General features: G+C 42.6%; 1 protein-coding gene and 1 non-coding gene across 2 annotated transcripts in view; both read right to left on the bottom strand.

The window, feature by feature from the left end:
- Positions 1–15,040, bottom strand: part of DIXDC1 (DIX domain containing 1) — a 1,310,681-nt gene that overhangs the window by 1,127,539 nt on the left and 168,102 nt on the right. The window lies entirely within an intron of this gene.
- On the bottom strand, positions 7,784–7,965 carry LOC122809908. The gene has a single exon (XR_006366015.1). It is a non-coding gene; the product is annotated as a small nucleolar RNA SNORA23 (small nucleolar RNA).

Raw genomic sequence — 15,040 nt, 5'->3', positions numbered from 1 at the left:
TTAACCATCTTATTAACATAAACAGCAAACAAATAAATCCAAACCAAGTTGAAAATGTTGAAAGATAGGTGCCCAGTACGAAGGTAGCTGGAATAAAGATGTTGAACCATGACAAAGTAAAATCTTTTTTTTTAATACAAAATGGTGAGCGCTTTCGCAATGGTAACCATTGCTTCAGACAGTTCATTCAAACAGCAACAGCACTTAAATACTTTAATTAATTACTAGAACAACCAATCCTACCATTCAAAGTTAATTCAGCACTCAGCAATCAATTAATTACTATGTTCTAATGTTCTAATATCGACCCCTATTCAACGAAAGCTTAAAACATCGAACATACAGAACAGTAAATTATTTCAAAACACATAGACACAACACAAGCACACCAAACAAACAGCAATCCACACACATACACCTAAAATCTTACACCTAACCCTACACTAAACTATATACACACCACTAACTATCCATTTACCTTAACCCAAACCCTAACTCTAAGGTCTGTTACTATCGCACACTCACCTCACCCGCACCCTAAACCTAACTCACCGCCCTAACCTTCACATCCACAAAATCACACACTTACCTGACCCGTGCCCTAACCCGCCCTAACCCTCACGTCCACAAAATCGTACACATACCTAACCCGCACCCTAACCCTAACTAACCTAACCCGCACTCAATCGCACACTTACCTGATCTCGACTCGTAACTTTCCCCCACAGCGCTGAAAATACCGAAGCAACAGAAACGGACACCAAATGCTTTCCCTAGGAAAAAAAATCTGTTTTCTGTTGCTTCGATATTTTCAGCTTTTGCTGAATAGGGGTCAATATCAGAACATTCGAAGTTTTGAAACTTCGATGTTGTAATATAGACCCAACCTTCTCCAAAAAAAGATGGTCTGGATTAGTGCTCAAGTTATACAAACAAAGCTAGATTCAGCAGGTCTGAATTTAGTCTATGCTACAGCAAACAAGGCGTACCAATTTCAGAAAGAAACAGTTCAAATAAGCAGGCACAATAAGCTTCTAACTAGAAACTCCCAGCTCAGAAGGGCAGAATCTACTCTCTCCTCCCACAAGAGTGCAGAACACACCTTCTCAATGTAAAATAACTGGCCAAAAGCCCAAGTGCTTAAACCAGAACTAATACACTTTTAGAATAACTGACACTAAGCCTTCAATCAGCAACTCCCAACTTAGAAGGATGTAAGCTACCTGTCCTGCCACAACAGTGCAGACCACAAACCTTCTTAATGTAAAACAACTGATCTGAAGCCCAAGTGCTTCAACCAAAGGCTTAGAATAACAGCTACAATTTAATCAGGCTACTAACAAGCAGTAATAAATGCAGCAGAATAAATGCAATAAAGTAGGAAGAAACACAAATACAGTAAAAGCAGATGAATAAAGTGCAATTTTTATATAACAATAGAAAACAGGCAAACTGATTTAAACAAATTACCCAATTAACCAGTAAAAAAAAGCTCAAAACTGAGCCATGTTCCAGCAGTCTTCAATCAGACAAGTTCTAACTGCACACTCCTGCCACTAGGGTGCAGGGGAACCTTCTCCAAAAAGATGGCCTGGATTAGTGCTCAAGTTATACAAACAAAGGAAGATTCAGCATGCCTGAATCTAGTCTACGCTACAATTTCAGAAAGAAACAGTTCAGGCACAATAATCCTTTAACCAGAAATTCCCAGCTCAGAAGGGTAGAATCTAGCCTCTCCTCCCACAAGAGTGCAGACCACAAACCTTTTTAATGTAAAATAACTGGCCTGAAGCCCAAGTGCTTAAATCAGAACTAATACACTTTTAGAATAACAGACACTGGGCCTTCAATCAGCAATTCCCAACTTAGAAGGATGTAAGCTACCTGTCCTGCCACAACAGTGCAGACCACAAACCTTCTTAATGTAAAACAAATGGTCTGAAGCCCAAGTGCTTCAACCAAAGGCTTAGAATAACAGTTACAATTTAATCAGGCTACTAACAAGCAGTAATAAATGCAGCAGAATAAACAGAATTGAGAACTTTTAAGAAGAGGCAAAAGCAAAATAAAGTGCAATATTTTTAGTAAAGTGCACTGATATGTCTACAGGTAAAAGCATGAGTCAAAGGAAGAGAAACAGTATAATTACATTTTGCCTTTTTTGTTTTGTTTATATTTGAGACAGTTGTTCTTCTATGTTCATTGTATTAAAAGAGACATTAAGAAGTTAGCTGTGCTCAATTCGTGTCATAGGTTCATACTAGGCTATCTGCCCAAGGGCATTTATAAGCCTAGCCAGAGTTTTGTGGCTTTTGCCACCCCTTTAGTTTGGAGGATACTATGCCCATTATTTTGCAGTGCCTCTGTTGAGCAGAGACACTGAGATAATCCCTGGGGTATATCTGCGATCTCCCATCCATTGGTCAAGATTTCTCTTGAACAAAGCCAGCGAGGTGCTCTGCCTCACATGTACCGGGATTTTGTTCCACAGCATAGGGAGTCTCTGGGTGATGAATCTGTCCCTCCAGCACATCCTATTAATAACCGTGTCAAGGTTTAAGTCTCCCGCCCTTGTAGTTCTGAGGGATCTAGATTTTTTGAGGTGAAGCATGTTCATCAATTCTGGGTTGGACATGGCCTTTTATGTCAGGCACAGGTCACCTCTGAGCAGACGGTAAGCGACTGAGTAGAGCTGAAGTTCCTTCAGTCGGGCAGCATAGGACATATTTTTGAGACCCTTTATCCTTTTGGTGAGGAACTTTTGGGGCCTTTCCAGTTGCTGCAGGTGTCGTGTCAGATACATTCCGAATGGGGCATTGTACTCAATCATTGGCCTGATGTGTGATGAGTACAGGGGGACGATGACTTCCTTTGATCTAGATGCGAATCCCTTCATGATCAGGTGGGCAATGTAGAAGGTCTTCCTAACTACTTTGGTCACGTGAGTATCAAATGAAAGGTTACTGTCAACCTGGGTACCCAGATCCCTGATAACCTCTTCTGTGCTTAGTGGGTTGCCGCCTATATGGTAGCTAGAGATAACCTTGTTTTTCCCGAAGGGTATGACTATGCATTTTTTGGCGTTTAACTTTAGGCCATGGTTCTGGCACCAGTTTTCCGTTTCTATAAGACCCTTCTGAAGGATATCTGTGTCAGATGTGTTCTCAACTATAGCGCCCAGTTTGCAGTCATCTGCAAATTTTGTCAGCCATAATCCTCCTGTGTTTGCTTGTACTTCTGAAAAGTAGATGCCGAACAGGAGAGGGCCCAGGACTGAGCCCTGTGGGACACCACTTGTGACAGGCTTTGAGTCTGACATGGCGCCAGCAACTCTGACCCTGTGGGTTCTGTCACTTAGCCAATTTGCAACCCATCTTGTGACATATGGGTTTACATTTAAGCTGATGAGTTTTTCAATGATACCTGAGTGGGGTATTGTGTCGAAAGCCTTTGCCAGGTCGAGGTAGGCTGTGTGGACTGCCTTTCCCTCATCAATGGCCTTGGTGACGGTTTCAAAAAATCCACCAGGTTTAAAAGGCATGATCTGCCCTTGACAAAGCCAAACTGGGTCGGATCCAAAGTCTGCAAGTCTCCTATGTCTTTATTTATGAGTTCCATTATGATCCTCTCCATAGCTTTGCAGATCAAGCTTGTCAAGCTGATGGGACGGTAATTTCCCGGGTCGGTGGAGGCACCTCCTTTGTGAAGTGGGATCACAGTTGCCGTACGCCACTCCTTAGGCACGTATCCTGAGGTGAGGCTAAGATTAAACAGCTGCCCTAACTGCGGGTTTAATTCCTCATTGAGTTCGTGGAGCACACATCCGGGGACACCATCTGGTCCCATGGATGCTGTGTTTTTTGTCTTGGAGAGAGCAGTTCTCACCTGAGCGTTTGAGATGTTTGGGGGGCTATAATTCTCTGGTATAAATATCTCACCTTTTGGGGGGGGGGAGAAGTTTGCACTGAACCTGTCAGCCAGTATGTTGGCAATGTCTGTAGGTTCAGTAATTTTTACATCATTTTGAACTAATTCTGAGCATATCTGGGAGTTTCCTCCCAGGTTTCTAACATAGCTAAAGAAGGCCTTATGATTGTCCTTTGAGTCCTTGGCAACTTTTCTCTCAAAATTTGCCTTGGATGATTTTATGAGAGATCTTAATTTTTTACTTATAATGATCAAGGGTGTTTTCCCTTTTAAGGATTTTGCTCTATCTTGTAGTAGCTTCCTCCTTTTGTTGTAGAGCTTGTTTATGGCTTGGGTCCACCAAACTGGACGCTTGCCTTTGGTACAAAGGGTCTTTGTTTTGTTTGGGATTGCCTGATCCATGCAGTCCTGTAGGTGCTGGTAGAAGGCATTTGTAAGTGATTCAGCGGTTTGTGTAATGGTTTCCGCAGTCTCGGGGGCCATAAAAGAGACCACACTAGCCTTTAGAAGTGTGAAGACGGCTTTTGAGAAGTTCTTCACTGTGGTCTTTTTTATCTCAGGTGGGGGTGGGACATGGACTTCCAGTGAGATTAGTTTATGGTCTGATCTCACCAGTGAAGGTTATACTTCCGGTGTTGAACATTGTGACCCCATGTTCATGATGATGAGATCTAGTATGTTATCTCCTCTTGTGGGAATGGTGACTAGTTGTTCCATGGCATTTGAGTTTATGAACTCTAGGAACCTTTGGGCTAGATTGTTGGGGCTAGAGTAGTGATCCCAGTCTATAGTCGGGTAGTTGAAATCACCTAGTATGATGGTGTTTGGAGATACATTTATCCCCTCCAGTGTTTTCAGGAAAGCTATGTGAGGTTCCTGAGATTGACAGGGTGGCCTGTAACATGCTACAAATTGCAGAGCAGTCTTGCCTATGGTTAGTTGCACCTGGATGGTCTCCGATGCATCATGTGTTGCCACCAACCTTGAGGTGTGGGTGTTCTTGATGAATATAGACACCCCCCTCCTTTCTTGGTGTTGTCCGGATTTTGGGGCCGGAACGCATGATAAGAGGTAAAGCCTGATAGTGCCGGGGTGCTCTCGGGAGCCTTGAACCAGGTTTCAGTCACAGCACAGATATCGATGTTCTCCATACTGAGAAGGGCCTCGAAAAGTGCATCTTGAGGTTGAGACTTCTGGCATTGAGCAGCATTACCCTTAGTTTTTTCCTTTTTTGTGTTCTAGGGTGGTAGGTTTAGAATTTGAGCCTTGCCTAAAAAAGGCACTATGGGGGCGGCAAGAGCCTTTGCCAATATCTGGAAGCCCAGGGGTGACAGGTGCAAGCCGTCCCTCATGGCAGCGTGGCTTGTCCAGCATGTCATCCCAGGCAGACAGACATTGGATTCCCTTTGAATGACACCAGAGTTTAAGCCAATTATTAAAGCTGATCATCTTATCTCTGTATTGTGGCATCATTCTTGGTGAAGGTAGGATACTGCTCAAGGTTAGGGTCATACCTGCCTGGGCTACATAATCAGAGAGCTCCTCTATGTCTCTTTTCATGTAGTCCAAGGAGGTACGTCTCAGGTCGTTCACACCAGCGTGGACAATGACAGAGTCGTACTTGTACCTGCTGTTGAGAGACCTGAGTGCTTGTGTTATGTGGCGGATTCTAGCGCCCGACAGGCAGCTTACTGTGACCTTTTCCTTGTTCAATCTGGTGAGCGGGACGTCAGTGTGTCTGACTATGGAGTCACCAATGACGAGTGTGTCTGACATTGTGTTTGGCCTTAAGGGCTGTGACTGTTTGGCACACTGACTATATGGTCTATGTGTTGCATGTGTTGTGTTCTGAGGTGGCAGTTGTTTGGGTGTCTGCTTTGTTGGCCTCTGCTGTTTTGGTAGATTTTTGATCAGAGCCTCCGAATATGTTTTGTGTATTTATGTGTATGATTTGAAGTTGTGATAGTACTATGTGAGACTGGGTTTGTGGTGTGTGTGGTTACCTTCTCCTCCTGTCTGGTCTTACCAGTCCTATGTTGAGAGAGCTCAGCCTCCAGTTTGGCTATATAGTTGCATCTCTCGCATGTATTTGTGTTTTGTGGGAGAAGGAGAGGGTTGTCCGTGTACATGAGACAATTGTAACATTGCCTCAATATTCCCAGATTCACCAGCTGAGCAGGAGAGGACACTAGCAACTGATCCCTCGACATGCTAGAAGGAATAGACAAGGACCTTAAAAGACTCCGGGGGATGTGGGTGATCGAATGGGGTTTTTGGCTGGTGGGGTACTATGTATAATAAAAGTGCTATATCAAGTAAAAAAGTACTTTAGGAGCAAGTGCTAGGCTTTACAGATAGAGGATATTCTACTTAGGGATCAAGTAGAGCTGAGCTTTTTAGATATAGAATACGCTGGTTAGATCAGCAGTACAGTTCAGGGAAGGCTGTTTTAAGGGAAAATTTGAAGAGTGGACTTTAGGTAGCCCGAATAGTTTAACCTCGATTAACCGCCGCTGCTCTTGTGTGCTCCTGTGGCAACTCCGCGCTAAAGCGTGCTTTATAGCAGGGGGCTGGAAAAAACAGGAAATGACCCAAAATGGCCAATGAATTACCAGTTGCTGTCTCTAACCACTCCCCTGAGGACAAACAGGCAGCTCAGTACTCCCCACTCTCACTGGTGAGTAAAGAAACTTCCCTCTGGCCACACAAGAAAATGGAGGAACACAGGAACCAAATACAAAGCCCAGGGATCAGCAAATCTGATCACTGCAACAACTAGCTAGGAAAGTTAGGAAAGCAGAAGTATTTTTTTGTTTTTTTTTTGTTTTTTTTTACACACACAGACAGAAAATACAGTAAATGCTTGGTTTTTCGACTAAATGCTATCAAAGGCTAGTACACTTCAGTGTATTAGCCTGTTTGTTAACTTATAAGCAAAACTTTAGCTAAGAAGTGCAGTCAACAATTTCAGCTCAGAAAAAACAGAGAAAACAGGTAATATAACAATAATATAAGCACAAACAGTGGTCAAAATGCACAAAAGCTCGAAAAAAGCAATAAAAATGCTTAAAAAATAAAGTAAATATGATGATGTCTACACTTTTAGTAAGAAGAGCTAAACCAGAAGACCGATATACTTCCCTCCCCACAAATGTTCAAACTGCAATCAGTGTACAAAACAGGTTAAAAAATAAAGTAAATACTATTTGCTTGCTTAATGACCACTTAATGACCACTATTTAACACAAATCCAAAAATTGCAGTTTGAACATTTGTGGGGAGGGAAGTATATCGGTCTTCTGGTTTAGCTCTTCTTACTAAAAGTGTAGACATCATCATATTAGACACTAAAGCAGTGAAAGTAGGCAGGTCTATATCTGTCAATATCTGAGAAATAATATTATTAGGATAAAAGTCTATGTACTTACTTCTTTGACAAAGTACATTTATTTGAGGTTATTTGAGGTTATTAACCCTTTTGTCGTTACGTGCGTTGTAGTGGTGCTGCGGTAGCGTTGCCGCCTCACAGCACTCTTCTGTGTGGAGACATGCGTGAATGAGCGTGCCTTCATTGAAGGTTGTGCGTCAGGGCTGGTAACTCGGCACGTAAAAATCCACTACCAAACATTAGTGGACCGGAGTTCCGCTGTGGCGACCCCTAACCGGGATAAGCCGAAAGACACAACAACAACAACCCTTTTGTCCTTACAAAGTGACTTTGCAACACAGTCGGTCAGCTTTCCAGTCAAACAAAATTGATTTAAAAGGATCAGTGTACAAAACAGGTTAAAAAATACAAAGCGGTGGGGAAAGGGCAAATTCCCAGCTGTACATCGATCTTGTACATCTGTAATTAAGAGATTCCAGTCTTTTAAGCCAGTAAAACAAGCAAAAAAGAATGTTTGCTCTTTTGAATATTCAATACTATGAACTGAAACCATACATATGTGTGTGTGTGTGTGTGTGTGTGTGTGTGTGTGTATGTTATACACACACACACACACACACACACACACACACACACACACACAGTGAAAAAGACATACACAACTGTAAGAAACACCTAGGAAAGCTAGAGTCTTCACTCTTCAACACCTTAAACCTCCTTTATTGGAGGCCCTATGGATGCACGCAAATTACCCCATAAAGGCATACTAGTGTTTTACTTACATGGCTTCGGAATGCTCATGATTTTTAATTTTACATTTTTAAGTCTTTGCTGGTAAATTCAGGCCAATAAAGACAAATCCCACTAGCTGAAGACATGTTATGTTTCACTCTTTTTTGGGCTCGTCTGGACAGCATCATTGGATTGTATGGTCATGCTTTAAAAACACAGAATTTATAAACAGGCCTGCTGTCCTTTACATTAGGATGTCTGCAAAATATCCCAAATAAAAAAAGAAAAAAAAAATAAGGAAGGTGATTGCAGCAAAAAAAAAGAAGTTATGTACTCACCATAACGTTCCATGTTGGTAGTCTAGCTTACCCTTCATTTTTATGTATGGGTTCGGAGCCGATCCTCAGCTCCAACTTGGCTGATTTATAAGCTCGAAGACTTCTGGTTGGCTCGTGGCTAAGCAGGTATTCCATAGTGCACCAGTACAAACCCCAGATCTTGTTTGCTGCTCACAAGAAGAAATAACCATAACAGACAAACCAATACTAAAGGGTCTCCAACCAAAGATAACCAAAAAATTAGTACCTCCAGATTATTCCAGGATGGGGGCAAGAGGGCGGGTTGGTAAAAATGAAGGGCGAGATGGACTACCAACATGGAACGTTATGGTGATTACATAACTTCTTTATGTTGTGTAGTCCAATCTCACCTTCATTTTTACGTATGGGACAGTGTCCCTAGCGCCTAATTCTTGGGTGGCTCACTGGAAAATACTCCTGAGCACAGTGGAGCCAAAGGATGCTCTAGCCCTGGAAGCTAAATCCAATTTGTAATGTGAAATAAAAAGTGTGAGGGGTAGCCCACGTAGCTGCTACACAAATATTATCAAGTGGGACCCTGGCTTGAAAGGCTGCAGAGGTAGAGATAGACCTGACAGAATGAGCCTTGATCTTGAAGGGCAAAGGTCTGCCCTCTGAATTGTAGACAAAGGCTATGCAACTGGAAATCCAATTAGATAGTGTCACTTTAGAAACTGGTAAGCCCAATCTGGATTCAGAAAAATAAATGAATAATTGATCTGATTTCCTAAACTCCTTGGTCCGATGCAAATAAAAATGTAGCTGTCTATGAATGTCTAGCTGATGAAACCGATATTCAGCTGCATTACAGTGATTAGGGAAGAAAACTGGGAGTTCTATGAATTGATTTAAGGTGGCATGAGAACAAACTTTGGGGACAAAGGAGGGGTTAGTACGCAGTGAGACCCTGTCTTTATGAAAGATCAAATAAGGTGGCTTAACAGATAAGGCTTGTAACTCCGATACCCATCTAGCTGATGTGATAGCCACCAAAAACAAAGTCTTCCAAGACAAAAATTTTAATAAGGATGATTGAGAAGGTTCAAAAGGGGAAGATGTCAGTTTGGACAACACAAAATTTAAATCCCAAGAAGCCACAGGTTCTTGGAGAGGTGACCTCAACAGAGTGGCTCCTTTCAAAAAGGTCTTGCATAGCTTATAAGAGATTAAACTGGTGTCTGGAAATCCTAAATGGAAATGGGAAATAGCCGCCAATTGAACTCCGATAGTGGCAGCAACAGATCCTTGCTGAAAAAGCTCGGAGAGAAATTCCAAAATTACAGGGATAGAAACAGTGTAGTGATCTACATTCATTTTGTGTGCCCAAATAAAAAATCGTTTCCATTTACTGCCATATAGTCTCCTAGTTGAAGGTTTATGGGAGGACATAAGCATATGTGACACTGAGGAAGATACATTGTGAAGCCTGACTAGAGATGGAACTGGAGCAGCCACGCTGTCAATTTGAGAGTGTGGATTGAGGGATGTAGCAAACCTGACATGTGAGCCAACAGATCTGGAGCTGGGTCCAGAATCCAAGGATCGTCCAGGAGAAGAGGCTTGAGGAAGGGGAACCAAACCTGACGAGGCCAGTAAGGAGCAATGAGGATTAACTTGCATCCCAGCCATCTGGCTTTCTGAATCACTTTGGAAATGAGAGGAAATGGAGGAAAAGCGTACAGAAGACCCAGGGGCCAATAGTGAGCTAGAGTGTCTCTGTGTGTCTCCCCCGGAGGGGGAATGTGGGAAAAATAGCTGCTGCATTTGGCATTTACTGGACTCGCAAAAAGGTAGCAGCAAGGCTGTCCCCATTTGCAGAAAATCTGTTCTGCTGTTTTGTGTTTCAGAGACCACTCGGAAGGCAGTAGGATCGCCCGCCTGAACTTGTCGGCTATCACGTTGGTCATCCCTGGAATGTGCGTTGCTACCATAAAGCACTGGGAAGAAATTGCCCATTCCCAAACTCGCATGGCCTCTCAACAGAGTGAGTAAGATCTGGTACTGGCCTGTTTGTTGATATACCAAACTGCCGACATGTTGTCTGTTCGTATCGCAATATTCCCTAGAGGAAGTAGGTCTTGAAGTGCTTGCAATGCCAAGAGCACCTCCCTTATCTCCAGAACACTGATATGTAGGTGAGCCTCGTGTTCTTGCCATGTGCCTTGGAAAGTCCTGCCGAGATAATGCCCCCCCCCACCCGATCTGGGAGGCATCCATGTTCACAGTGGCAACGGGTTGGGCAGGAACAAAGGGGGTGCCCGTCGTCAACTGGTTGGGTGCTAGCCACCAAAGGAGGTCCTCCTTGCATCATTCTGTCAGCAGAATACGGTGATTCAGCGGAAGATATTGGAAGGACCATTGGGAAAACAGAAGCCACTGGAGAACTCTCATGTGCAACCTGGCTAATGGTACTAATAGGATGGTGGATGCCGTAGTCTCGAGGAGCTGAAGAACCCACTTTGCTTTGACCTTCCGCAATGGAAGAAAGCGTTGAATTTGAATGATTAAATTTTGTGCCTTTTCGGCGGGGAGACGAGCTGTCATGTTCACTGTGTCTACCTCTGCACCTATAAAAATCACAGATTGAGAGGGCAATAATGCAGATTTTTCCCAATTTATGGAGACCCCTAACTGAGCACAAAGTTGAATAGTGGCGTCCCTGTTTTGGAGAAGTAGATACCTGGTGGTGGGGGATCAGGAGCCAGTCATCCAAGTACGGAAACACCTGGAATCCCTGACACCTCAGGTGAGCTGTCACTACTGCCATGCATTTGGTGAACACCCTGGGGGCTGTGGTGAGACCAAAGGGCAGAGCACGAAACTGATAGTGACTGGCTCCCAGCCGGAAGCGTAGATGGCTGCTGGACGCCTTGTCCATTTTTATATGGCAGTAGGCATCCTGGAGATCTATTGAGCACATCCAATAGTCTTTCCCTAACAAAGGGAGTATCGACTGCAGTGTTACCATCTGAAACTTGTCCTTCCTCACGGATTCGTTTAATCCGCTGAGTTCCAATATTGGCCTCCAGTCTCCTGTTTGTTTTGGGACTAAAAAGAACCTGGAGTAAGTTCCGGATCCTATCTGGTCTGCTGGGACAGATTGGATGACTCTTTTTAAGAGCAACTTGCTGATCTCTACAGTTGCCTGATCCCTGAGATTGGGTGGTACATCTGGGATCTTCTTGGGAACAAAGGGTGGAAGGGAAAAGGGTATAATATAGCCTCTGGTAATGTGTTAACAGGAATGCTGATAAGGCCGTCCCCGAAAGGAATCACGACTTTGTTGGTACTGCGGACCGCCCCTGCCTCTAGGGCGACGTCTCCCATTTCCTCCTCCTCCTCCTCTGTCTCTGAAGGAGGGTTCACACTGTGTGTCCAGAAAGACCCTCTGGGACTTCTTGAACCACATTTTACCACCCCTTTGACCTTTAAGGTATGATCTATAGGGAACCGTAAAACGTACTCCCACGGCAGAGAGCATCTTTCCTTCTTGCTCACACCGAGTGAGTGTGTCCTTCACCTTAGATCCAAACAATGAGGAACCATCAAAAGGGGCATTGGTGAAAGTGGACTTGAACGGTTCCACAAAATTACACAAGCACATCCAGGAGTGACGCCTTAGGGCAACTCCTGAACCCAATGCTCTACTCGCTCCATCAGCTGCATAAGAAATAAGCCACATGGAGAAGTTAACTATAGAATTTAGGGTGGACAACTGAGCAGAAAACTTGTCAGGGACTCCCTCAGTACATGTACCCTATATAGAATCTCCCAACTTCTTAAGGAGATCCCTCTGCAATCTCGTGAAGTGAGTGAGACAGTTCAATGATCGAAGAGTAAAAGCCGCTGAACTGAAGACACGTTTCCCATACCTGTCCGTCTGTAGAGACTCCTTATTCGGCAGATGGACAGAAGAAGAAGTCTCAGCAAACTCCTTCTTAGGCCCTGCACCCCCAACACAGCTCCCCAAGCAAAATCTGAGGCATGTTGTTAGGCTGAGTAGGATATGAAATGGAGATGGGATGACCAGGATTTTGAGATATTTGGCTTCTCCATAACTGTAAGTCTCTTTTTACAAATCTCAGACTGAGAATCTGAAAAGTTATGGGATGTTGTTGCTGGGACCATACTGATTTGAATAACAGTTGTATGTTCCTCATAAAAGTCTGCTAAGAGGAATTATGAGAATCATAGATGCCAGGGGGCCCAAAATCCTGTGAAATTCCCTTGCTTGATGTAAATCAACTAGAAAATCTCAGGAATAGATCAATGTCGACTTTGTCTAAAGAGAGAAACCCCCACCACCACCACCACCACACACACACACACACACACACACACACACACACACACACACACCTTTGGATGTATTCAAAACACTACCGTGTGAGAAGGAATGAGAGAAGTTTTCTGAATATTTTCTTGGAATCCCAGACTGAGGAAGAGATTTCAAACCAAAGCAGGATACTCCTGACAGTTAGTGAAAGGCTGTGCAGAGGTAAGACAGTCATCTGTATATGGAAGAAAGTGCAATCTGTCACTACTGCTGATATTTTTTTAAACAACCTGCAGACCTCCAAAGGATAATGCAGAGAACTGACAGGGAAAGCCAGATACAGATAATCTTAAAAATGTTTCACAGTCTTTGGAAATTAAATATGTTGCAATAAAACTCAGAAGAGAGTATGAGGGGAAACAGGGATTGAATGGATAGCCTTTTAAACTTTGGAACTTTCACAAACTTGTTGACAAAGGAAATGTCTAGAAATGGTCTCAAAGATGCCTCCTCCTTTGGCAACAGAAAATATCTTGAATAAAAACTCTTCCCTGATTGATCTACAGGAACTGGCTTTATCACCCCCCCCCCCCCCCGGGACAACATCTACTATATGACTGAAGGAAATGGAAAAGTGTGGTTTAGAAGGGAGTGAAAAAGAGAGAGGGACTCCCACTTTCATCTATATCCTTGCTGGATGGTTCTCAGAACACATTTGTCTGAGACTAACCAATGTCATAGACGGAAATGAACAGCTAGATTTTGGAAAAGTTTTAAAGCATTGCTGGAATGGGAAAGGGGGTTCTGGGTGGGCAGATGTTTTTTCAGACTTTTTAGAATGTTCTTGGTTTTGGGAGGCTCACCTTTCTTCTAGAGCATACTTGCCATTGCGTTTTGAAAATCTGCTTTCCTGAAGCTTGCTGAGATTGTTTTTGTTCCTTGTAAAAAGGACCCGAATTACAAAAACAATTCTTGACAGACTTAGAAAAGCAGGGTTGAAAAATCTGTGCAACCCTTTCAATTAATATCCCCCTCTCATAAAATCTTTTCAGGACCTCTGCTACAAAATGTCCAAATTAAACTATCTTATCAAGAGAAGAATTTCAGTTCTCATCTTTGACATCTTCAGGTAAGTTTTGTGTACATAAACCATGTAAATCTTACAATTCATCCAGTTGCAGATGCTCTGGATGCAGCATCAGCAGAATCAAAAGAACGCTTTAAAAAATGTTTGGTTAGCTAAGAAAGACACAATTAAAGAATTGAGAGAAAAGTTAAGCTCTTCATATTCTCAAAAAGAGGCCAGCAGAAACTTTAACGTGTAAGCCTGGCAATTTAGAATCCTGAAAGTAAAAGTAGACGAAGAATAAACTCTCTCCCAAAATCTATCAAAAGTTTTTCCATTCCTAGAAAGAATAGGGTTAGCATTCATCAAATGTTTGGCTGCAGAAGGATTTGTCTAGAAAACTAGGAAATAACTGCAGGGCATACCTCTCAGCACAAGAAATCTGGACAAAGGATCAAAAATAGGGGTTGTTGTTGTTGCTGTTGGGGTATACTTTAAATATTGCTCTTATAAATTTAGAAGGTTGCAAGATTAACAGGATTTGCATTAGCATGCATTATCTGAAGGATATGAAGTCTAAAGGTCAAAGATATGTCATTATTTATTGACCAATCCTCAGTGATTTACCAGAAAGCTATACATTTTCTGAGGAACACCAAAAATATGTAAAGTTGAGAAGTATGCTGCTGGGTCAGATTTGGGATTAGAAGATAGACTTTATAAGTTCCTCAGTCTTACAAATATCTATGTGCCTTTTTATGGGTTGAAGGTTGTCTGTCAGGCATACTACATGCCACTGAGAAGACATTTTCTACGGCTGGTAAAACAGGAAAACAGCTGCAGGTTTTTGCAGAGAAACTGGAACATCAATCTATTACCACTGAAACAATTCATTCATTTTGGAAATGGTTTTAGAAAAAGAAAAGTTTTCAGAGGGACATTAAAAAAAACACTCTCTAGAATTTCGTGCCTGAGGAGAAGTAATAGGAGAAAATCCCTTCTAGTCAAGTCCCTGTCATTCTGACTAGGACTCAGTGTTAAAAGTAGAAGAAATTATTTTTCTTGTACTACTCCAAGAGCAAACAGAATGTAAAGGGTTAGAAGCTTGATTAAGCTCTTAGCAAAGCCCAATAAAGCTTCCTTGTCCAGAACACAGAGACAGGGAAAGATAAATGACTAATTTTATGTTCCTTTCTTCTAGGAGAGTTCCTTGAAGTAGAATAACTCAAATCAAAGACACCAGACTATAAATCGAGAATTCTAGCCCAGCCACACAGTAAAATATCACCCAC

The sequence above is a fragment of the Protopterus annectens genome, chromosome 8.part0 (genome assembly GCF_019279795.1).
Source record: "Protopterus annectens isolate FY-2018-M chromosome 8.part0, PAN1.0, whole genome shotgun sequence".
NCBI lineage: Eukaryota > Metazoa > Chordata > Ceratodontiformes > Protopteridae > Protopterus > Protopterus annectens.
The sequence above is the reverse complement of the archived record's forward strand: the minus strand, read 5'-3'. Positions and strand labels throughout refer to the sequence as shown.